Below are 24,187 nucleotides of genomic sequence, written 5' to 3' on the forward strand. Positions count from 1 at the left end.
GTGCAACATCCAGTGTCTGTCTGTTATTTGAAACTGCTTCTTCAGGCTCTGATCGTGATCTGATTCAAGGCCTGTTTTTTTCTTTTTCTTTTTTTTTTTTTTTGTTACTTTGTCCGATGACGCTGGTCTCCTTCTCGTCTCTTTTGTCGCATCAACAGGAATAACCGCCCAGCGTGCCGAACAGAAAACCTCTTTGACACAGCCAGACGTAGTTTCACATACAGTACACAGATTTTTTAGCCTCCATGTGGAGGTCAGAGGTCAGAGGTCAGAGGTCAGGGTCGGGGTCCAGTGTCTGCTTCAAGAATGCTACAACAACCATGCTGACACATGTAGTCCAATACTGTGATAAGTTAATCAGTGACCAGCCATTGTTTGAGAAGACTGACAGTAATTAAGTGTTGTTTGTTGAATACAATAACTGCCTGAGTTTGTTCTCTGACATGACTGCAGCAAACAACGCTGGTTACAGGGTAATAATCCATCATCGCCTGACAGCAGCCTTGGCCAGCTGCACCGATGGATTTGGCTCGTGTGGCTGCCTCAGAGACGCCTGGGTGCTGTGGTGTCTCACTCAGGTATGGCAGAGATGCCAGCTATGCTGCCGCTGCTATGATAAAAATGCAAAGTGACATTAAGGTGTGCTGTTGCTGCTTGTCAGACCTCAACTATCTCCTGTAGGTTTGCGAAACTTCACGCTGTGAAGAGGTCGAGCCCTCGCCCAGCGAAATGCCAGATCCTGCCTGTTGGAGACGGTGCCTGTGTTTTAGCTCCAGGAGCTTGTGGGTGATTTTGGTTTCCGGCTGAATTCTTTCCAAGCTGCAGTAATACCTGATATTAGAGGAGTGCGTGCCTGCTTCTGCTTCTTCTTCTACCTCTGAAGCAGCAACAGGCCTTTTTCCCAGCAGGCACGTCGGCTCGTTCGGACGCAGGTTTAACTAACCTCACCTATAATTGCTGCGTTCAATTTTGATATTTCATCGCCGGGGTTTCTGGCATTGGCACTGTAAACACTCAAACACTACAGCATCATTAGTAAAGTTACGAGTTCAGCTGTGTTTGCAGTCTGATGCGGTTTGTAAACACACATTTGAAAAGGTGCAGTAGGCCCCTGCAGTCTGTACCTGAGGGTGGGACTCAACAGTCATCTTTGATGCTCTTAACCGCCCCGATCACAGCAACACAAGAAAAACTTGATGATGAGTGAGAGGGATTACTTCTGTATGAATCCTTTTTTTGTGGAAAATCCTGCAGAGTACGCCTTTACCAAGTCAAAATGTCCATCGTCAGAAACCTCTACTGAACATGTTCTGGGTCTTTGTAGCGTTTTATTCATATATACTGGCGGTTTATTCGGTGTTGCAGCAGTGAGGCTACATGCAGCTTCGTCTGCCGGTGAAGGAAACACTCACTGATTGGAATCAGCTGCTTCATTCATGCTTTATAACCACTGAGGTCATCATCAGCTACTTGGCCGCCAGCTGACTAGTAGCATTCAGTCATATTCATATAGAGCTTAAATGTCTTTTACTGAAAGAGTTTTGTTTTAAATCCACGATGTTTGCAGAGACTCATTACCCGTATCTTAAGTGGCTGACAAATTGCAATCATACCTCATAAAAACACTTTAATGCTTTGAACCATCCCTTTGTCAACAGACGTGTGGTTTTTCTTTTCTTTTTTTTTTTTTTTTTACCTCTGCTAACTGTTGAGTGCAAGACATCTCCTGTCATCCAAACGCTTGTCACAAACACACACACAAGATCTCATATATCAGCTGCAGAACTACTAAGAAGTGTCTACTGGGTGAATTTTATTCATAAAATTCATAAAACCACTTAGTCGCCCACCTTTTATTGTGAAACTTAACCATACAGGAAGAGGAATTATCTAGCCTGGTTTGGCACTGACTTGTGGCACAGTTGGGCGTGCGCACACACACACACACACACACACACACACACACACACACACACACACACACACCTCGACCCAGGATGAATTTTGGCGACACCGGTTTGTCCACTGAAAAGTATGAAAGCCGGCGATGAGGCACCACAAGTACAGGAAGGCTTAACCCAAGTAACACAAACAGTCACGAAGGTAAAGGTTGTGTGTGTGCATGTGTGTGTGTCTTTACACTCCGCTGGCTCCGAGCCTGTTCTGTCTGTCAGCAGTTGGAAATAAGCATGTCACCTGCACTCACCCTTCACACAGGTGTGTCAGCAGGAGACTTAAAGTGGAAAACAACAACTCTCAACATGCCAGCTGTTATCTCGTCACCACCCCCTTTTTTTTTTTTTTACCAATAGTAAACATTTGTTTCATCCTCCCGAGGAAGTCGTGTAACGTATCCTCCACTAACTTTAACATCTGTTCTAAGTACATTTTAAACAGCAGTTGTACTTTCTTCAAAGTACAAAGTCTGGCAAGTTTCACTCCATAAGCCGTACAAAAGATTCATTTTGCAGTGCGAATTACTCCAACAACGTTAGCTTGAGATCATTTTTCTACAATGGAAAGTCTTAAAACTACAAGTAAACTTTTCACCTTACGAGCAGTGAAGTGTCGGCTCTCCCTCCCTCTCTGATCTGTTAATTCCTGCCTTGCCATCACTTGTCGCTCGTCTTAATGAGCTGTTCACATCTGGAAACGACATCTAGCCCGAAGCCGAGACGCTTGCAGAAGCCACGGAAGCAGTTAGTGTTTTTTCGGCGTAGGCAGACGGTTCACGGAGGGTTTAACAGGCCTTGTTTTTCCACGCAATAAGCCGCCCTGCACTTTTCTTTGCTTGATGCATCCTGCCGTCATATCGGCTTTAACTTGTCACTGCTTCTCTTTTCTTTAGCTCCTGCCTTCCGCCGTCCATCCATCAATCCATCTCTGCATCCATCCCTCCTCCCTCCTCCAGGCCTGATTACTGACTGATGATCACCTGCGGGACTATTACCCAATAGGGGCCCCTTCACGCTTGTGAAGCCCAGCTGTCAGTTACCAGAGTGTGGCCTCTGGCAGGGTACAGGTTGAGCTGGACTGCAGGGGGGACGAGCTGGGGTTGTTAGACGCCTCCCTCTCCGGTTTTATACAAGTCTCGACAGATACCGCACCATGACAGCTTATCTGCGCTTCAACAAACACTGAATCTAGTTGTGGTTCTCAGTGACACCCCTCTCTGTCTCTCTTTTGTACCATCACGCCTTTTTTCTCTACGTTTGAGCAAAGTAAACTCAGCGCGTGTTGAACTCGCTGCATGTTGATTGCACAATGTAACAGCTAATAAAAGAATGATCCATGGCCAAAGTCGTAACTAAAACCTCCCTCACTTTTGTCTGCAGCTGGCGGGTGAATCCCAGGGAACTGGTTTGTGTCTGTGGCTTTTATTCATTGACAAACTGCAGCTTAAACTGAACGTTCACTGAGAGACTCAAATTCAAATCTCCTGAATGATAGTAGGTACTGTTCACTTTGTTACAGACGGGGATTAGGGCTGCACCGGATAGCTGAAGCTTCTAAGCCTCATTCATTACGTTGACATCCTAATTCTAAACCAACATAATGCATGAGAAGAAGCGGCGTGCAACATGCATGTCTGTTTGCTTTGTTTAAGCCCTGCACTTCTGCAAAATCGCAGGCAAAGATTAGGCTTTTGGTAAAACTAGATGTGATGTGCTGCGGGAGGATTATTTTCAACAACTCCACAGTCAAATTTTATTGTAAAAAAGGCAGATGTAGGAGCCGATGAAGTGTTTCTGATTCCGATAAATGGTTTGACATATTCAGCTTCAATCCATATTTGTTGGTGTTTGGACTTTAATTAGCTCTCCTGCTCGCCACGCACAACAGGAAGCACTCACCTGTACAGTTACATGTTGCTGAAGTCGTTACATCCACATTAAATCCAGTGACTCAGTTATTAAAACTGAGGATTTTGCCCAAGTGTGTTTTAAAAACAGTGGACTGAAAGAACGTTTGTGAAACACATTCGATGCCAACAAAATGTACTTAAATTGCGATCTTGATCTGCTAAATTTGTATCTTGACAATCTGCATATTGTGACCCTCTGACACTGTGATATTTTCAGAGCACGTATGCAACCGTCCTGCAGGCTCTGGGAGGTCGTTTGCAGGGTGTTTTCAGCATCTTGCATTGGATTATAAAGAGACTTAAAATAACTCACAAGCTTTGCCTGTTCATAAACATTACACAACCTCGTCCAGTTTACCTCAATACAAAGACTGTGCCACAAAGACTGTAGCGTATCTGTTGTAGTTGATCATTTTCCTTCAGGACATGAAAATTAAGGCAAAACTGAGCTCAGACCTGATTTCAGACGCCACCGCAGCCTCAGCCGTGAGCTACGACGTACATGCTGGTGCGGTTCGTGCACGCCTTGTTATTATCATGGGACTTGAGCAGCGACCCAAAGCAACTAACTAATTAGTGCTGCAGATTTACGGGCACGGCCGACTCGCGCCGGGAAAATCGGCAACAATCGGCGCCGTTATTCCCAATCACACGACTCCAGAACGTATATATGCGCCGTGCAAGCACATCTGCGCACCGTGAACGCTGCCTCCTCTGCTGCTGCACCCGCTTCAAATCCTTGTCCAGATGCACGCACACACACACACACACACACACACACACACACACACACACACACACACACACACAGAAACAGGCCCAAAGACCTCTACCAACCGTCCCCTGCTGCTGGATCACCTCATTAACCCAGTGTTAGGTCAGAGAGTGTGGACGGATTTACTGCTGAGAGACGTCTACAGGAACTGCCAGCAACACACACACACACACACACAGTATAATTTGATTATAATTGGCAAATAGGTTCCCCTTGAACACAAAACGAACAAAGATTACGAGGCACAAACAGTTAATGTGTGTGGATGGAAACGTATCCCTGAAGTTGTTGCGTGTCGTGTGTGTGTGCGTGTGTGTGTGTGTGTGGGATGGGTGTTTACTTTGTCACTTATCTATTTACTTAAACTCCTGACAGATCCTTTAAAGTAAACACACACACACACACACACACACTTGTCTCTGCTGGAAGGGGAATCAATTAGTGCAAACTGAACTGCGTGAGTGTTTGTTTGGCTCGGTTAAAGCCAGTGACCTCGGCTGGTTCATGACCCAGAAACAAAGGCTGCATTTTACACAGAAAGAGGAAAAAAAAATCGGATTTTTTTTTCTTTTCTTTTTTAACTCTTCATGGTGACGTTCGTAGCCGTGCCTGGCCCGTCTGCTCCTTCAAGTTTACAAGACCAGACCTGATCCCGGCCATTATTTTCACAGTGTGGGAGCAGCAACAGACGCGTAAAATGTGTCCTGGGAGGGCGACTCCGCTGAGAGGCCTTTGTGTCTGCAAGAACAGGGGGAAATATGGAACTGATTTAAGTTTGGACAAAAGTCCATCCTGTGCTGTTTGAGCAACACGCTGCTGCCAGAAAGGAGAGGGGAAAAAAAAAAAACAACAAAAAAACAGTTTTCATGTGACATCGTGTGAAGTTTGTGCATCGTCTTCTACTTTTGTTTGAAAAACTCACTCGCGATAACAAACCATCAACAAATGTATTAAAAAAAAAGGAGAAATTTTAATTCCGAAACCACACACACACACACACACACACACACACACACACATCAGAGTGCGTATCTTCTTAACAGACCATTAATCAGCACCAGGCTCTCTCTCCGTTTGCTTCACTATCAGCGATGACAAACAAACTTGAGAATGTGCGACTGCAACACAAAACAACTTATTCAAAGTTGTGGGTCATGTGATCGTGATCCGTGCAGAAGAAGCAGCTCCAGTGACCCTACAAGTGATTAATGAACAGGGTCAAAGGTCACGTTGACACTCTGTCTCACCCCGTCTGTTTGTTTTCTTTTTCTTCCCCCTCGATTTTGAGATTTATTCTTTTCTCTCTTGCTTTTGTACTTCATCGTTATACATGTGAAGGACTTAAATTCAGTTTTGGGTTTATGGGTGAATGTGAGGTGACTATGTGGACACTGAAGAAGCCTGTAGCTGAGGAGCTTTGCAGTGACTTGCTAAACACACTTCCAACGAAGGTTGAAGTCAGCGGGATGGCTTAAAGATGCCGTTAGCTGGGAGTGATTGTGAAACAGTTTGGATCGCACATTCACAGACAATGAGATCACATAATCGACAGTCGAACGGAGCTAATAAAACGTATCATTCTAAATCACAGAGCGCATCAACGAGGGCGTGAATGGAGCAGATTGAAAGTGCCTGTCGACATAAACCCAGACGCTGCTCTGAGGAACACACACTCCTGTCTACATCAGTGGAGCTGAGGTCGAGCAGGTGAATAATTAAAAGTTTCTGTGACTTAACATCGCAGAGAACTTATCTAAAGGCTAAATTTTGGTGCAAAGTTCATGTCAGGTCTTGCAGAAAAGCAAAAGAAAGAATCCTGATCGCAGAGATCACGGCCACAGTCTGTTCACCCTGCTGCCATCTGACAAAAGATACAGGAGCTCCTGAACTCCTCCATGTCCAACTCCCATCCTCCACGTTTTTTGAGTGTGTAGCGAACTACAATGGGAATCTTGTTAAACTGAAACCTGCTGCTGGGGCAGACGAACAACAGTCTGCTTGAATTGGTGGCTTCCGTCAAGTCAACGACACCACAACTATTCACCAAACACTGCTGACCAGCACCAAATGTACTTGTAGCTATTGGGCGACAGTGAAAAACCTTTTTTTGTGTGTGTCATATCCCAGAACAAAGCTTCTTTTTACAGGTAAACCCTGAAGGCCTCACTGCACTCTGTGAAGCTGCATCCTGAAATGTGAAGCAATGGCGACGACACGCTCCGCCACCGACCAGGCGCTGACACACGACTCTGACAAAAGGCCCCGAGGCTTGTAGGGATGTTTGGAAAGGGGGGACGGGGGGATAAATGATGTGTTTGTGTGGATGGATGCTGGGTGTCAACACACATACACACCCATGCACAGACTCCAACAGAAGCCCCCAAGTGACCTCATTTGATTTTGAACTGATAGCATGAATAATGGTTTCCTTTATGGAGGAACTTTGCTGTTCCATGTACAAGATGACTTGGCTGTTTTTTTTTTGTTTTGTTTTGTTTTTTTTACGTAGTTTTGGCTGCAAAGTTCCATTGAAATACAAAGAAATTGACGAGAGATTGAAGAGGACGATAAAGTCAGAAATACTTATTATAGCCACCAGAATGTTGTCAAATTGTTTGTTAAACCTCGAGGGAACAGTTGGATTCAATTTGAATGTTTGAAGTATCTTTGAACTTAAGTGAGTTGGGTTAGGGAAGTGAAAGCGTGCTTCTTTGAAGATAATATCTGGTGTTTTTCAATTTCATGGGAAGATGTTTGAGTTTAAACCAGCCGACAGCGCGCTGAGGCCGAGCTGAGCGGCAAACAGGACAATCACAAGCGTAAATCTGTAAAGAGATGAAAATCAGCAAGATCTCAACCGATGTCCTCACATTAGCTCTGACCACAACAGCCGGGAGTAAACACACAGGTATGCAGGCCGTGAAATGCAGATGTATGCACATCAGTAACTCGCTTTCCTTTTGCTGCACGCGTGTTTTCACGTGAGTTTAATCCTTCCTGAAGTTCCCAAACTTCCTGTAACTTTGCTGATTAGCAGATTTGCACGACATGAACAAACCATGGATTGTACAAATGACTTCACGTGGCTTTTCTTTGGCCGACATACTGTAAACACTCCATGGATTTCCTTTTCTAACCATAAATAAACAATATTGCCTTATAGATATCTTCATAGCAGCACGACGAATGAAGATTGAGGATGTGAAGATATCTTTGATGCAATATTGTTTATTTACGGTTGGAAAAGGAAATCCATGGGCTACTTCAAGTCTGAGAAATAAGATCGCAGCTGAGAATGTGGGTCATGATTGACAGATCCCCAATTTCAAACCTTGTCTTCATTCTAGACATCATTTAAGGTCAAAACTGACCAAACGTTCAGTCTACATTGTCCAATCAGTTCAGATCAGGACTACATATGCAATAAAATCTGCTTTAGCACACAAAAAAACAGTTTCCCAGTGCCTGACCTCTTGTGCATTTAAACTCTGTGTATCATGTTGTTGTTTCTTTGAGGGTTTTTGGGAAGATCATACATTTTCTAAAAAAAACAAACAAAAAAAAAGCCACAGAAATGCTTAAAACAAAGAACTGGCTAACTTCTCTATAGGCTAAGCTTTTCTTCAAGCTGCCAATTATGAAAATACTGAATGTGTGTGTTGAGCTGTCAGGACATTGTTTTCCACGCCACGTCCGCTGTTATGTGCTTTCTCAGCTGCGACGTGCTGTTTACCCTTTATGTTCTCTGTCCTGGTCAAGTCGAGACTCACTCTAATGAGGCAGAGACCAAAATATGAAGAAATCCATGTAAAACAAACTTAAGTTAATGGTGCATTTGGTAATCTATCACTTTTAACAATTGGCAAACTACAGGAATTGAAAACACCTTTTGTTGAACGCCTCTCACACACACACACGAACCTTCCCGTCTGTTTGAATAATGGCAGCAGTCAGAACTTTAATGAGCAGCCGGTTTAGTGAGAGCCGGAAGTCTCTGAACTGACCAGCAACTCAATCAAACCCAACACAGATATATTAAGTTCATTTTCTGCCGTGAGTCTGTGAAATTGCTCCATTAATCTCTGCAACCTCAGTTTGTTTAATACCTCCCATCTGTTCCAATGAGAGCACCAGTCTGGTGTGTTTTGGCCTCCTCAGAGGTGCAGAGGAGTGTTTCTGCAGCTGACCGACCTGATGACTGCTTGTCTTGGACTCGTATCGGTCTGTCTGTGTTTATGGAGCGTCTTGGTTTAGCTAGCGACCATCGCTAACGTACTGGTAGATAACACGTAACAGACACGAAGAAATAAATACTGTCTTCTCTAAAACTTTAATAAATAGTCCAGCGGTTATCAGAGTGGAGCCTCAGATTAATAATTTGTTCCCCATTTAAATTACTTGAAATAAGAATTTGTCCAAACCAACACAACAGAAACACTTAAGCTGTGAAGTATGTTTAAAATACTGGAAACCCAACATTAGACATATGTTTGCTGCCCACTACCTGATGCATCATCAGCCCATTTACATGACAAGTTTAAAAGTATAATTGTTCAAGGTATAGTATGTCGAATATGACCAGTATTCAAAGGTAGCTCCAAGAACACAGCGAGCAGCATATCACCAAAGTCACCAACTGTTGCTCTCAATCGTTGGCTTGACACATTCAAAAAAGACTGATGGAGGTCAGTTTGATAACAGGGGATAAAATACAGAGGCGATTTACAAACTACAGGGGCCTGACAGACTAACACCCTGGCGTAACATCACTCTTTATTATTCACACTCATTTATATTCTTAAATGTCTTAAACTAGAATTCAGAAATACTTCCTTTAGCTGTTAACTTTGCTCTACATTTATACAGCGGCATGTGTGCAGCGAGCTGCTTGTTAGCAAGAAGTAAACAAATAGAGCCAAAGAACTTAGCAACAAATGTGGCACCCCTTGTTTTAAGGTGGTATGATAGAAAGTGTGTTGTAGAATTTATGCTAATTGGCAACATGTTCAGTAATTTGAGAACAATTAGAAAAAGCTGCTAGCTTGCTGCTAACTCCTTGCTAACGAGCCAAACTAGCAACAGCTATTTCAGCAGTTTCACAGCACAAAAACATTGACGGGAGCAACAAAAGACTGGGAAAATGTTTTGGAACAGGCGTCATGCATCATGATTTGGTATGAAACAGACAATCTTGAAAGTATAACTTCAAACAGCTGTTGTCAGTAAACACTGCTGGTCTGCAAATCATTGCGTTCTGCTTATCTACACTTCACACGTTGCACAACTTTTGGGGATCAGGGTGACACACTCAGCCCGACGCGATTCACCCTCCTCTCCCACCAGCGCGCTTTAAAAGCTGCTGCAGCGCAACTTTTGATCATCCTGCCATCTCTTTGAAGTGGCTTTCACTTCTCCTCTGTGAACAAGATGTCCAAATTAAAAATACCACACACTCGCCCACAGCCACGGTTTGCTTCCCCGGGTTCAGCGGGCAGAGGATGTGTTAAAACAAAGTGCCGAGTCAAGTGCAAAAGCAATTCAGAAATGATGTGTCATCTGAGGAAGCGCTGGCTGACGGAGCCGGAGGGACTGTTTATAAATTGTAAATGACCTGTTTTTTAACCAGATAAACCTGATGTGTCTATTTGTGTCTCCGTCTTGTGGACTTTTTACCCCAAATATGACCGCACAATAAGCTGTTTGTCTTTTTCATAAGAGAAAGCTCAGTTATTTTATTTGCTTGAAACATGCCATGTGCAAACGATGAGGGAGTGATGTGTGCCCTGTCGACCAGAACAACAACTTTATGTGTTCATACTGAACATTCACCACCGTCTGAAGTTGTTTGTGGACATTGTTTGCTTAGAATAATTATCCTCAGCTCTCTGAACGTTTTTTTTTTTTTTTTTAAATATTTGAGTTCCTGTTTTACAGCAAAGCAAACAATGCAGTATCGCCCCCATAAACATGAGAATATGTCGCCTTGACGCGCATTTACTTTATTTTACTGCAGCGCCAGACAAAGCTGTTTAACGTACAAAAACACTTTCACTTCCACAGTAGTTTTATTGGGATAGTTTGTATTATATGGATCGTTTCGTCCGTCCCCTTGATCTGATCTCTTCCCCCTCTTGTGATTTATTGGGTCGTTCATGTTTGAATGGGTTCACTGTTGCCACAGTGGACACAGATGTTGTCGGGCTCTAGAAACATCTCAAAGCTGTATTTTGTGCGTTAAAATGTTTTATAGACTTGTTCAATATCCCTTGATTCTTGATAGCTAACTGTACTGAATCTCTACCTAAATTAATGTTTATTATTCTGGCGCTCCTTTATCACAGACGATCTTAAGACATCTCCACTTTCAATGCCTCAAACCAGCCGGATCCCTGACATTTAAAACCGAGCTGGGTGTTGAAATCGTGGCCTTTTCTCGCTGTCATTGTGATAAACAAGCGAGCAACAGTCGAAAACCCGCACAAGCCCGAACGTGCTGGTCTGATCTGTTTGTCTTTCCGTGGTGGTCCGAGCATCATCAGACAGTCGGCTCGGCGCCAACGAGGCACCGCGATGAACCGCGGAACGTACTTGTCTTGTGCGGTACTCGCTCAGCGGGGCAGACGTCTTGCTGGGTATGTTGGACTGATTAAACTCTCTCTCTCTCTCTCTGTCTCTCCTCGCCTGTGTTTCTTCTGCTTCGTCAGTTTCTTGTGGAGGTCCGTGGGTTGACTGATCCCCCCTCCTTTGACTCCTGACCTCTTAATCCCCTGCCAGCTGCAGCGAGGAGGCCTCCAAGCAGTGAGTGTGTGTGTGTCACAGACAGAAAAAGAACTGACTCTGCAAGAATCAGACGACGAGTACAGTGTGTACCTGTATTGTTTGTTGCAATCAGTGATGTCCAGCGGTTTGCCGATGGTTGACATCTGGTTGGTGATTTTCTCAGCAGCAGTGTGGCTGGAAAACCGTAAGAAGGAGTATTGCAGCGACAGTTGGCAACAATAGCTGCTGCACAAACACTTCAGGCTGCTACCTATCAACACAACCTGTGACTGTAATCTGTAATCTGTGCACAAGGCGTCTGACTGTTGTGCCAAGAACAGATCAATCAGATAACACATTTGTTGAAGAACAAGTGTGAAGCTACACCTGCAGCCGAGGCTGTGATTCATCAGAGGTCTGCTGATGAGCTGTTGCACAACCTCTTTCAGGCCACGGGGGTTCTTCTCAGTTCTCGTCTCGTTAAGCAATAAATATTACACCCTGTGATCTATAATTTAGTAAAGTGGAGAACTCTCAGCAGCCTGACTTTCTTTGGAAACCAACTGGAGTGTTTAATTCCAGTCATCTCATCCGACTTCATGCCCTCCACACTGCTACTGATCCAAACAGTACGAGACTTTAAATAAACTCTCAGTCTGGTCACATCACAACTTGAAGACTGGAGACATCTGACCAGAGCTTCAACCAACCAGTCAGCCAACAGCTGAGTGCAGAATCAAGAAGAAGGAAACATCGAGCACTGACATGTTTCTAACAGTGTTGACTAGATTCATCACGAAGACTCAGACACACTGTTACTTAAATTAACAAAAATCTGCAGCAAAATCATAATGGATTCATTCGAGTGCTAGTCACACCTGAAGAATGACCATGGGTAAAAAAAAAAAATATTTTAAATTAACTGTGTGGATTTAATGTTTCTTTAGCGACCAGATGAACAATCCTGAGAACAAAATGACAGAAGGGGCTAGAAATATAATTAGGCAATTAGCTCACAAGGTACTAAGTTTTCTCTACGTCACGTCAATTCTGCTGTGCCACTTTTTATTGTCCCTTTACAGAGAACAAGGAGAGATGTTATTGACTGAGTTTTGTAAATGTTATATTTCCTGTATGTCCCTGAGCAGGTGATAAAGTAATAAAATGTTAATTTTTTACATTTTTAATTAGAAGACATGTTCGAAGACATGATTCTGTCTTAATAAATTATCTTGTCGGTAACCTTTTGAATTAACTGCACTAACTTAACTACAGAAATATCATTTGAAAGATAACATGACACACACACACCGAGCTGCTGCTGCAAAGACGCTTTACCGCCCAACAAAAGGAGGCTAGACGGGAACGTGACACCACATGTGCACCTGAACGCCCGACACACACACACGAGGACAAAACACATTCCACAAAACTTCCACCTGAGGCGACGGCGGCTCCGCGATCTTTCACGCGTCCCGACACACAACGACGCGCGGCGCACACGTCCGTGAAAGCCAACACTGGCCGGCCAGCTTCAGCCTGTCACGCGGCTTCTGTCTTCACCTGTTGTGCCTCCAAGTTGTTCAGGACGTCGTAGATCCAGACCTCCTCCACCTCCTTTGAAGTGCTTTGTGAGGCCCTGCAGACCCCCTCGGGCCAGTGACCACATCCAGCCTGTGTGAGTGTGTGTTTAGGGGAATGAGGGCTGTTGAATGGGGATGAAAGAGTGTGTGTGTGTGTGTGTGTGTGTGTGTGTGTGTGTGTGTGTGTGTGCGCCCTTGGGGGGGAAAAGCAGGAGAGAGGGGCTCAGAAAAAGGGGGCTGTAAGGTGGGGTTCCCCTAATCTACAACCCCACCCCTCACCCACCCACACACACACACACACACACACCTACTCGCTCACCTCTGCTTGCCCTCAGGTGGAGTTATGGCTGCAGGGTGGAGGGTGGAGGATGGAGGATGGAGGCAGGGGGATGTGTTATCTTAAAGACCCGAGACAGATTAGGTGTCGAGTCGGAATATGAAAGCTCTCTGTGTAAACAGTCGCTGCTGCTCTGCGGTTCTCACGCGGCCGGAGAGACGTCTCTGACACCGGGTTCACAAAGTTTGTTCAATTAATTCATCGTCAGATTGTGAATTATCTCAATGATTTGTTTTAACTAGCAAGAGGGTTTTTAATGGTAAATGAGATCTGTGACACAAAAAACACCTCAATTAAAAGGTCCAGTGTGTAGGATTTGTGTGTGTAATCACTGTTTCTTCGTTAACTTGAGATGTTGTTGTTTCTGCAGTAGCCCAGAAGGGATGAACCAAACATTAGCTCTAACTTCGTGATGCACTATACTGAATCAAGTTAAAGCAACATTATGTAGAAACTGGCATTTGGTACGATTTGTTGCCCCCCCCACAATTTCTGAGCGCAACAAAGCTGTCGTGAATACAAATCCAGACACCGTGACAGTTTGTCAGACGTAACGTAGGGGCTGATGGAGACACCATTCACCTTCTTACCATCAACATGACTTCAAAACTGTTATTCAAAGTCAAAAAGTTGTTTTGATTACTTGAAATCTTTGTGTTTGCATGATTTGTATGATGTCAGTAGTGAAAATCAAGTAAAAAAAAAAAAAAAAATGTACAGGAGTCCTGTCCTGTCACCGCCAGCTGACTTTGGCTTGTGTTCGTCACTTTACTTTGAAATAAAGACCTGACACGCTGATACGCGCTCCCAGTTTCATCATGATCATGTGGTACCAGGCAATCGGACCCAACAGAACAGTGTTCCGATTCTACCTCAGCCGGTCTCTGCTTTGTAGCCAGGTAGCTAACGTTAGCAAACCAGCTGCATGCAGATACCAGCCCGCGGTCATGAGGTGCAACTGAAGCAGATGAAATTAGTTTTCTGGAACTTATCAAACTGAATTTTGACTGTGCATGACAGTGACAGTCATACTCTTCATGCACATGAGTGATATGTTGGATCCAGACAATCAGTTTTCTCTTTCAATCGGCACCAACTCATAACTGATGTTCGCAGCTTGTGTTTTAAGCTAAAGCTGGTCTAAATATATGTTCTGCACAAGATGCAAAGACTTCTTTAAACTCATTACAGGGATATGAAAGGACAAACCACTGCTATGAGGCAATTAAAAGGTCAACCGCTGTCATAATCTCAGTTTGGTATTTCTGCGTTGGGTAATCTGACCACAGACCTGCCGTTGGAGGCATCTTTGTGTCCTGGTGCCTCCTGGTACCGCAGAGGAATGTTACGAGGAGTCTATATGTGTCACGCTCTTTACCTTCCTACTGAACCACTGTGTTTATACAACACGCGGTGAGATTGAGGGGGGAAGGTACTTACAGACACGCTTCATGGGTTAGTAAAGGAGTAGCAACCCCCTAAACCCTCCCCGGGGGTCAGAGTGGGGGGGGGCTCGGGTTCTAGGAAAGCAGAGGTTCCCCCCCTCTGGATGAGCATGTTAAGTCTCAGCCTGTTGTAGGTTTGAGTCTAGAATTCCTCTGGTGTCAAAGAACCTTGTAAAGATGTAACGCGAGTCTTTTTATGACGCTGAAAACAGAAACCAAATTTAGCAAACACTCCGAAATAACTGCCGTAATTTGGAGTCATTTATCAGATTAAAGAACTGCAAACATCCTCCTAATCTCATCCTAAAAAACCAGCCAATCAGAGATGTCACACAACGTTAGCTGGTGCTGGATGATTTGGCAAAAAAAAAAAAAAACGTCTTGAGGATAAAACGGAGCAACGAGGGGAAACAAGGCATCGTCAGCTCACATTATCAGAGCGGCTTGTTACTGTAAATGGTTTCAGTGTGGCTGCAGAGTTCCAGGTAGGCCCGTTCACGAGGAGGAAATCAGCCCCGAGCGGCGGAACGACTGAACCGAGCAGGATGATTTATCAGCAGTCGGAGGCTCGACGCTGGACGTCCGCTCCATCTGCGTGGTCCCCGCTTCCTTAAACGCTCCCAAATGAGCTGACAAGCCGCTCGGCCCACCCGACCTCCACATCTGCACAGCGAGAGGAGGGAGGGTCGAGATCTCTTCTGCTTGTTCTCCACGTGCAGATTGGTTTTGTGCTTAGAAAAACTAGACGATTGCCATTCTTTAACCTAGAAACGATTACAGACGTGGATTTGTTTTCCTTTTTCATGCGACACTTCCAGTTTCTGAGTTGAAACACGAAACAGTATCAATAAAAATACTGCAGCTTTGACCCACTCTGGCTGTTTTTGCTTCACTGTGTCGTTCTCGATGCTTCCACCAGGTGGCACCGAAGCGAGAAGTCGTTCAATTCTACGCATCGTGACTTTAAACAGTGTCGTTATTGAGCCTGCTTCTGCAGATAGTCAACAAATATTTGGAGTTTCAGTGATTAGTCTATGAATCAGTTAGTTGATTGAAAAAAAATACGATTTAATCGATCCTTTCGGTCCTTTTTAAAGCAAGAATATAAAACAGTTGCCAGTTCGAGCTTCTTAAATGGAAGAATTTGCTGCTTTTCTTCGTTGTTTATGTCGGTAAACTGAGAGTCGTTTGGGTTTTGGGCTGTTGGTTGGACAGAAGAAGTGATTTATTGATTTACTGATAATGAAAATAAACGTAAGAGAAGACAACATGATGCTGTGTCACCCTCCTCACTGTAAACAGAAGAGCTGATGGAATATTAACATTAGCTGTTTCCAAGCCTCATTTTTTGCAACTCTTGAGTTGATTTTTGTGGGAAAACACATAAACATGCTGGTTTTTTTATGTCCAGGTGACGATTTCCAGTAAAGTTCTGGCTCTGGAAGTGTTCTCTGTCCTTAACGTGAAACAAATGTTTTGGTTGCCGCACTCTAAAAATACTTGTTCCAAGTCCGTGATCTTTCCCTAACTTTAACCACAAGGTTTCCACGCACAGAGAGGGAAGTATTCCTTAAAAACGGTTTGCATTAGACATTAAAGAAACAACGTCACTGAATGTAATCCGGGGGTTTAATTACAATGTTGAGTCTGGTGACGGGGTGGCTGGGTGTCACACGGATTCGATTCAGCGTGTCACGTAAAAGGCAAATCCTGCAGAAAATATTAGGCGAACAGCAGAAAAACCCTCAAGATGGGAAACAGATTGAGACGGAAAACCAGAACAAGAGCGAGGCGAGAAGGAGAAGGAGAAGGAGAAGGAGAAGGGTGAGGCTGGAAACGATCAACATCTGCGCACGTCAGACACGGTGGAGATGATGTGGAGGAGCGACGGTCAGGACGGCGGCAGGAACGTCGCCGTCGAGGAGCGAGGAGTTTTAAAACCAGCGGCGTGTTCAACAGGAAGCTGTTGCAAAGCTTCGGAGAATCTGAACAGCCACTTGTGTCGGCGACTTTATTCCCCTATAAAAATCTACCCAAGTGGTGGTGCAGTGACCGAGATCTGACCCAGAGGGTGTGTGTGTGTGTGTGTGTGTGTGTGTGTGTGTGTGTGACATCAGAGCACCACAGGGCACACTTAAACCCCACTAAGAGGAGGGGCTTTAAGTTGATGTGGCTGATAACAACTGAAATTTCATCCTCACACACACACACACACACACACACAGTCCACACCTCCATCCTCTCTTCACCTTGTACCTCTTAACTTCCTTCATGGTGGTTATTAACTCCCTGATTGGGGGGAGCTCTCCTTTTGAGTTTCGCCCTCGCTGTAGTTGTCATGGTGGCACGACCCGAACACTTATTAGCTGACCCCCTTTGGGATTAGTCCAAGCTGGGAGGAGGAGGAGGAGGAGGAGGAGGAGGAGGAGGAGGAGGCGGGGTTAAGCCTTCACCTCGAGGTGCTCGCTGCAGCATCTCACCAAAACCTTAATTAAATTGCCGAGACACCGAGTCAGGAATGTTTGCTCTCTCTCTCTCTCTCTCTCTCCTGTACGCGCTCAGCTCCATCCCTCTTTACTCCAACCTTTCTTTGCTTTTCCCACACTGACGCTCCACGCTGGGGTTTGTTTTCCTGCCCGCCCGCCGGCCAGTTTTAATCTGGAGAGCTGTTATTGTACTCGGACTCCTCTCGGAGCCGACGGACAGTGAAGGCAGCAGCATGTCATCATCTGGAGTTATTAGATCTCTCTGAACAGCTCAGCGATCTATCTATCTATCTATCTATCTATCTATCTATCTATCTATCTATCTATCTATCTATCTATCTAACTATCTAACTATCTATCTGTCATTACAACTGTATATTACACATGCAGATTTATATGAAGTCTAAACATGACTTAACATCACTTAGAAGTGTTTTTATCTTCTTTTCTCCATCATATTATCAGAGATATGATGTTATTTTCTCTCTGTGCTGCAACTGAACAGTTTATTCTTGTCTTTAACAGAAAAAAGTGGTTTTATTTTGAAACCAGGACTGCAAAATGTCACTGTCAGAGATATCAGAGCTGCAGCTGCAGCTCGGTATTTCCTCGTGTTTTTTTGGTTTTTTTTTCATCAGTGATTCATCACTGAAGTATTGTTTCTGATTAATCGATTCATTTTTCTTTCTTTGAAATAAGCAGGAACTGTGAAAAAAAAACCCACATGAAACCAGAAAAACAGCATTTTCTCACATCTAGAGGTTATTTGGAGTCTTTTTCTTGATTAAAACCTTTAATAGATAATTGATGATCAAATTATAGACTAATCGTTTCAACTCTGCATTTATTACAGCCAGTTAACAATAAGATAATGTGGTAATAAAAGGTCTTCAGGTCTAGCAGGGCTGCTACTCAATATTATGTTCATTGCCAATCAATTTGACAACTATATCCCTCAATTGATTATTGTGAAAAGTCAGAAAACAGTCAAAAATGCTCTTTTCTCAGGGCCAATGTGACCAGAAGTCCAAAAATCAAAGATATTCAGATTAAAACCACAGAAATAAACATCTAACTCCTCACATGTTCGAAGGTAGAACCAGATAAATTGATTCAACAACTAGTAACACAGTCCTGCATTGATTTTTCTGTCAATTAGCCTCTTAGGTAATTGATTGGTGTACTTGTTGGAGGGCTGAGCACACACTTAACATCCTGTGCATGAATAAACACACCTGTCTGCAGCTGAAGGCGCACTCACACAGGTACAAACTACATGCAAACAGCACAAAGTCACCACATCAAACCCTCACACAGCCTCCACGGCCCGGTGGGGATGCCTGGGTTCGTCTGTGTGGGGGGATCAGCAGCCAATCACACGGATTAAAGTCTCCCATCGGAGGTGAAAACAACCCAGAAGTGGGAGAACCCGCGGAGGGGGCCAGATAACGACCTCTAATCCGAAACATTCCGCTCAAACGCGGTCCGAGGCGGCGACAACGATAAGAGCTAATCCTGTTTTGCGCGTCTCTCAGCGGGGAAACACTCCTGACAGTATCTCTCCTGTCCGTGCGTCCCCGCCGAGCGCGTCTGGCCGAGCAGATCCTGACCCGAGATACGGAGCAGGGAGCCGGGACAGGAATGCGGCGATACGCACCGGCCACAAGGGAGGCTTTCACATGCGAGAGGAGCTGAGGCTCGGATCAATTCATCACAGCCTCCCCGGGTGTCAGAGTCTGCAGAATAGCTGATTTACTCTGCGGTTTGAATCGATAACACGGGACTTCTAACTCTTACATTAGAGTTAAAAATAAATAAATAAAATTAAATAAATCACAATTAAATCAGAGACGCAGGAGAAGCTTACCTTGGAAAAGTTATCCAAAGTCCGCTGGAGCAGCTCCTACACACACTTTTTATCCACTTTGTCCGCGGGTCTCTCTGCGCACAGCAACAACACAAACTCTCCCAAAAAAAAACCAAACTTGTTCACAGTCTCGAGTCCGCACGAAGTTCAGACCGAGAGGTGAGTCGCACACACGGTCCGCTCCGTCCGTCTGTCAGAGGCGAGGATCCGGCGTGCAGGGGCGCACAGACTGCTCAACAAAAGCGCTCATTGAAGTGAAGCAGGCGAGCACTTAAACAGGCCGGGGGAGTGGGCGGGGCCCAGAGGAGCCCGGGGGCGCGCGAACACCGTGCGCGCTCCCGAGGCGGGCTGCACCTGCAGCAGCAGAGGTGGTGTTCAGTCTGCCACAGGTGAGGCGGGAATGAGATTTACCATCATGCACTGCAAGGAAAAAGTGGAAATGTGGATAATAAAGTTGACATTTGAACTTTTAAAAAAAAACAACTTTTGCATCAAACAGCCTCAAAAAATGTCTCTTGTAGATGAAGAATCAGCTTCAGCAACAATTAAATGTTTCCTCTTTTAGCTCATTAACACAGTGTAGTGGTCAGTAATAGAAAACTTTGTCTGCTCAGAAGGAAAAAAACGACATTTTGACTTTTTTCTTGAAGTGCACGATAAAAAAAACAAAACACTTATAATAATAATTATCTACTTCAGACAGATGAGAGAAAGACGTCTGTAGATTAAAAACATTTTCATTGATCTCCACACATCATTTAAAGCTTCCATAAAAATGATCTCCTGTGTGTCTGACATGGTTGAAGCAGGAAACAAAAAAGCATAATAACCTCATTAAAATCTGTTTAATGCCACTTGTTTCTTCTCCCTCATTATAATAGTCAAGATACACAAAGATGCAAATATTTTTCATTTCATAAGTTTAACTGTTGGACACAAAATGTCTCCTACTTTTCAGACGAGTGTGAAAACGGCCTCACTCACATGCTTGTTAGTCATTTTACACAGCGAAGCTCTTACTGCTATTGTAAATGCTGCTTTCTTCCCATCTCCCTTCATTAATTAACAGTATTACAGTTTATTTTTAATCACTCATGGTGAATCCTTGATAAGAAGTGAATCAGGAGGTCCGTGTTGTGTTCAAGGACACTTTTTTTGCAGCAGGACATATTAAAGCTCTGCAGCTGATCTTCTTAAAACTGCACTTGATGCTTTTTGACCACTTGGGGGCAGTGTTATAAACTGTTATAAACACAGAATTGGCATATTATCATCTTCTAAAAGTGTTATTTCTCAGAAAAAAAAAGATTTTTGAGTCTCATTCCCACCTCATCAAATACTGGACGCACTGGGATTGTAGGTCAAGCCGGCCGCCATCCCAGTATTTTAATATTTGACCCAGAAATCAACCCGTTCTGACAAATGGCACCCTTATGGTGAGAGGTAAATGGACTTGCACAGAGACACAGTTCACCGTATTACAAGACACTGCACCATCATAATGACTCTGACGCTGTTTTAAGGGAAAATAAGCCCCCAGTGTTGCTTCACAGTTGTGCTTCTGGCCCCAAAGTGATTGTGAGTGTTTGTCTCTTATCGCTCTGGTTTTGGTCTCCACCAGCTCCTGCAGGGAAACATCGCTCCGTAACAGTGGCTAACTGAAAGTAGCTCCCTGCTGGGTCTGAAAACGATGAGCATCAAAGACGTGACTGTGAACCGAGACAGCCGAGAAAAAAAAAAAAAGGCACTAAAAGGCCACACGGAGCTGAAGGCAGGTGCAAAATGTTTCCCCAAATATTGAGAATGCAGCGATTCAAACCCAAGTGTTATAAACTAAACGATGCCTGAGAGTGCGATTCTGTGTTCGACGTGAGGATTCAGTCCCTAAATCAACCACAGGAAATGACCTTATAACACGAGGGGCTTATGGCTGTAGGGAGACGGATGTTGAGATCTGAAGGCCAGCGCTTCCATTACACTCGGAAACCTGAGCAGAGAAAGACGGAGCTTCATCTTCCGTCATTCCTTAAACCAGCAGGAACACCAAAGAAGGCCAGCGACAAGAAAAACAACGTGCCATGTGTCGAGTTTGGTTTATAAAGCAGCGAGGAAATGACTCGGTTTTGTTTCCGCTGAAGCTGCAGCCAAGGCCAGAATATTCAGCTGGATGACAGAATATAAACAAATTCATTCCATCAATTAATCCGGTCTTTAATATCTGTTTACAAGACCTATTTGCTAGTAAATAGCCACATTACTTCTCTGATCAGAAGCAACAAATTGTTCCGTAGAGCTGTTCCCAATTAACTACGTTTAAAAAGGGAACAGCGATCTGGTTCCAACTATTTGATTTGATTAAAACGCCACAGTTTCAATCCCCATAAAGAGTCGGTGTTTCCTGCTGAAGGGAGCATGAAAACAGAACCTGCTGACTCGTTTGTCGGCTCTAAATTTACTCACGTGTGCTCGTGTTGAACAGTTTCGACTGACAAGTCGGACACAACGCTCGAGATAAAAAACGTAGCACCCAGATCCTTTTCACCAGCTCTTCTCTTTCGGAGATTTCCATCCCGTCCCCGTCACAAAGGCTCGCCGACCCACCACATATCTATTCAATTTACAGTTCACTCTACCAAGTTTGCGTTTCCATTTTAAGCCCGTGTATTTATACACCGTCTTGGGAAAGTGACTGCAGGTGCACCACTAACCAAATGCTTCCGCCCGGCACCTCGGCTGTAAACGAGCTGTGGACGGAGACACTAAATTCATCTGCGGGGCCGAGCTGAAACCTGAAACTCTCATCATTTCCACTGAGGCCCAGACGAGATGTGTCAACCAGCATCACCGCTGTCACACACACCAGCAGCTACATTAATATCCGCAAATAGTGAAAAACAAGATGCGACGTACGGCGTTTAAATACAAACATAGCACACTGCAGATGCATCCAATGCACAGATGCCAGCACATAAACACTGCGGGGACATCTGAGCGTCTAAAAATGAGCCGGTCAGTCGGACGAGTCAGAGCATGCACGAGCAGCGTCCGCATGAAATCCTGTTTCCATCTACATGACTCACACACAATAAAAACTCAACGGAACGGGCTCGCGGTGAGCCGAAGGTGATGTGTCTGATTCTGCAGACGACGCTTTAAATAGATCGTCTGCGAGGGGAAGACGCTGCGAAGTGAAAACAACATTTCTATTTTCACACAACGGTCAGATTTGAGGATTTAAGGGCTTTGTTGCTTCCATTACATGTGTTCTGGAGAGAAAATGTCCAAAAACACACACTCAGGTGTTTGTTTTAGTTCAGATTTCTGTTTGCTTTCTAATGCAAATATGCGCATGTATAATTAGATTGCCTCATTTGCATATTAAACTGCCTATTGTGATTATGCTCAGTGGCAAAAATTGCATTATGGGTCATGTTGTCACCAGGTTTTGCAGCTCAGTTGTCCACATGCACTCCTGTAACGCCGCTGGACTCGTTATGATGTATAGATATTGATACAAAACCTGGAGCCTGTATTACCCACAATGCAACTCAGCCACTGAGTGACATCACTGGAGGTAATTGATTAGATTACATGGAGCAGCAAAGAGTTTTCCTCACATATGCAGTTGTACTCCCCAATTGGTGTAAAATTGGTGGAGTTGCCCCTTTAATCAGAACACAAAATGGGCCTGACCCCAGAAGAACAAAGTGAATTCTTTGTCTTTTCATTCATCTGGAATGCAGCTTTACAAGAAATACAATCAGAATAAAAAAAAAAACAAGTCCTCCTCCATTTATAGCTCGTTTGGCTCCATGATTCGGTGCAACAGTTTGAATCTGGCAGCAGTTCGGAAAAATGTGATTTACTGGGAAAATACTTCTCGACTGACTCTGTTACACAATCGCATATTTTTCTTTAAAAAACAATACCAGATGTAGGCAGCGGCGGCTCGGTCCAACGCGAATTCCAAACACGTTTCTGATTTCCACCAAAATGGAACTTTAATGACGGCGTTGGAGTTGCTTGTTGGACAAACAGCTCAGAACTGGCACGCTGGCGAGAACAGCAAAAACTGGAGAGATCTGTAATGTTTTTAACAGGTAATAAATTAAATCCGCTTGATGTTTATGGAAGTAAGAATCATTGCAGGACTTTTAGTTGGCAACTGAGTGTACAAATGACCCAAAGGACCATTCCAAAGATTTATATCAGTATTTTGTAATATGTGTAATAATAAACGCACGTATGTATGAGCAGACATGTATCTTCTATCTCATCACATCTCTTTCTGTTTTGAGTTTTTTATATTTACAGAAGTCTTGACTTTTTATTTGAATTGTATCATTTTGGGGGGATTTTTCTTCCTCCTTGCACACAGCTGCACGTTACATGTGCATATAGGAATATATGACACGCACTTTCATGCGTTCTCATCAAAACATACACACGTGAAACAATAAGCAACTAAAAATCTTTACCAAATTCAAGTTGTGCCCTCTGTTCAGTCTTAAAGTCGTACGTTCTTTGCATGTATCGTATTGCATTCGTCCGTCTAATTGATCTCATTTGTCAAATTCGTTGTCAAATTACACTCAATAAAGGGTCAATGATGTTATTTGCGGATTCCTACAAGATGGTGGAACGCTTCTGTCCTCCGGCAACAACCTGACGCAATATCTCACGTGAATTTTCCAGCTTTTGATTTTAGTCTTGTTTCTTATATGAGGCTCCTTTTTCAAATTCAAGGTCATTATTGTTTTGCGCTAATGACAAAACAACAAATTATCCGTGCATTTATATGGAACTAAGCTTTAGGAGCGTTCCACCTTAACTGTCCTCCATGTTGTGTCACATTCTGAGATCAACACTTCTCAGCTGGCAGGACGGCGGCGAGTGGAACAAGCTACTGCTAACGTGAGTTGTTCAAAAACTTTCTTTTTAGTGAACTCTGTGTACACAAACAATGTTCTCAATGCTGGTGTTCATGTGTAGAGACCCTGGTGATGCTACCAGCAAAGTTTCATGTTGTGTCGAGACTTCTTAGTGTTTTAAAAATAGAGATTTTGATGC

General features: G+C 44.0%; 1 protein-coding gene across 1 annotated transcript in view; it reads right to left on the reverse strand.

Moving 5' to 3' along the window:
* LOC119027864 (vasorin-like) overlaps positions 1 to 19,339 on the reverse strand; it is a 32,379-nt gene extending 13,040 nt beyond the window's left edge. The window contains exon 1 of the mRNA XM_037113382.1: positions 19,118 to 19,339. The gene's annotated coding sequence lies outside the window, so the exon portion shown is untranslated. The remainder of the gene's footprint in view (positions 1 to 19,117) is intronic.
* Positions 19,340 to 24,187: the final 4,848 nt, after the last annotated feature.

Source organism: Acanthopagrus latus, chromosome 1 (genome assembly GCF_904848185.1).
Source record: "Acanthopagrus latus isolate v.2019 chromosome 1, fAcaLat1.1, whole genome shotgun sequence".
Lineage (NCBI taxonomy): Eukaryota > Metazoa > Chordata > Actinopteri > Spariformes > Sparidae > Acanthopagrus > Acanthopagrus latus.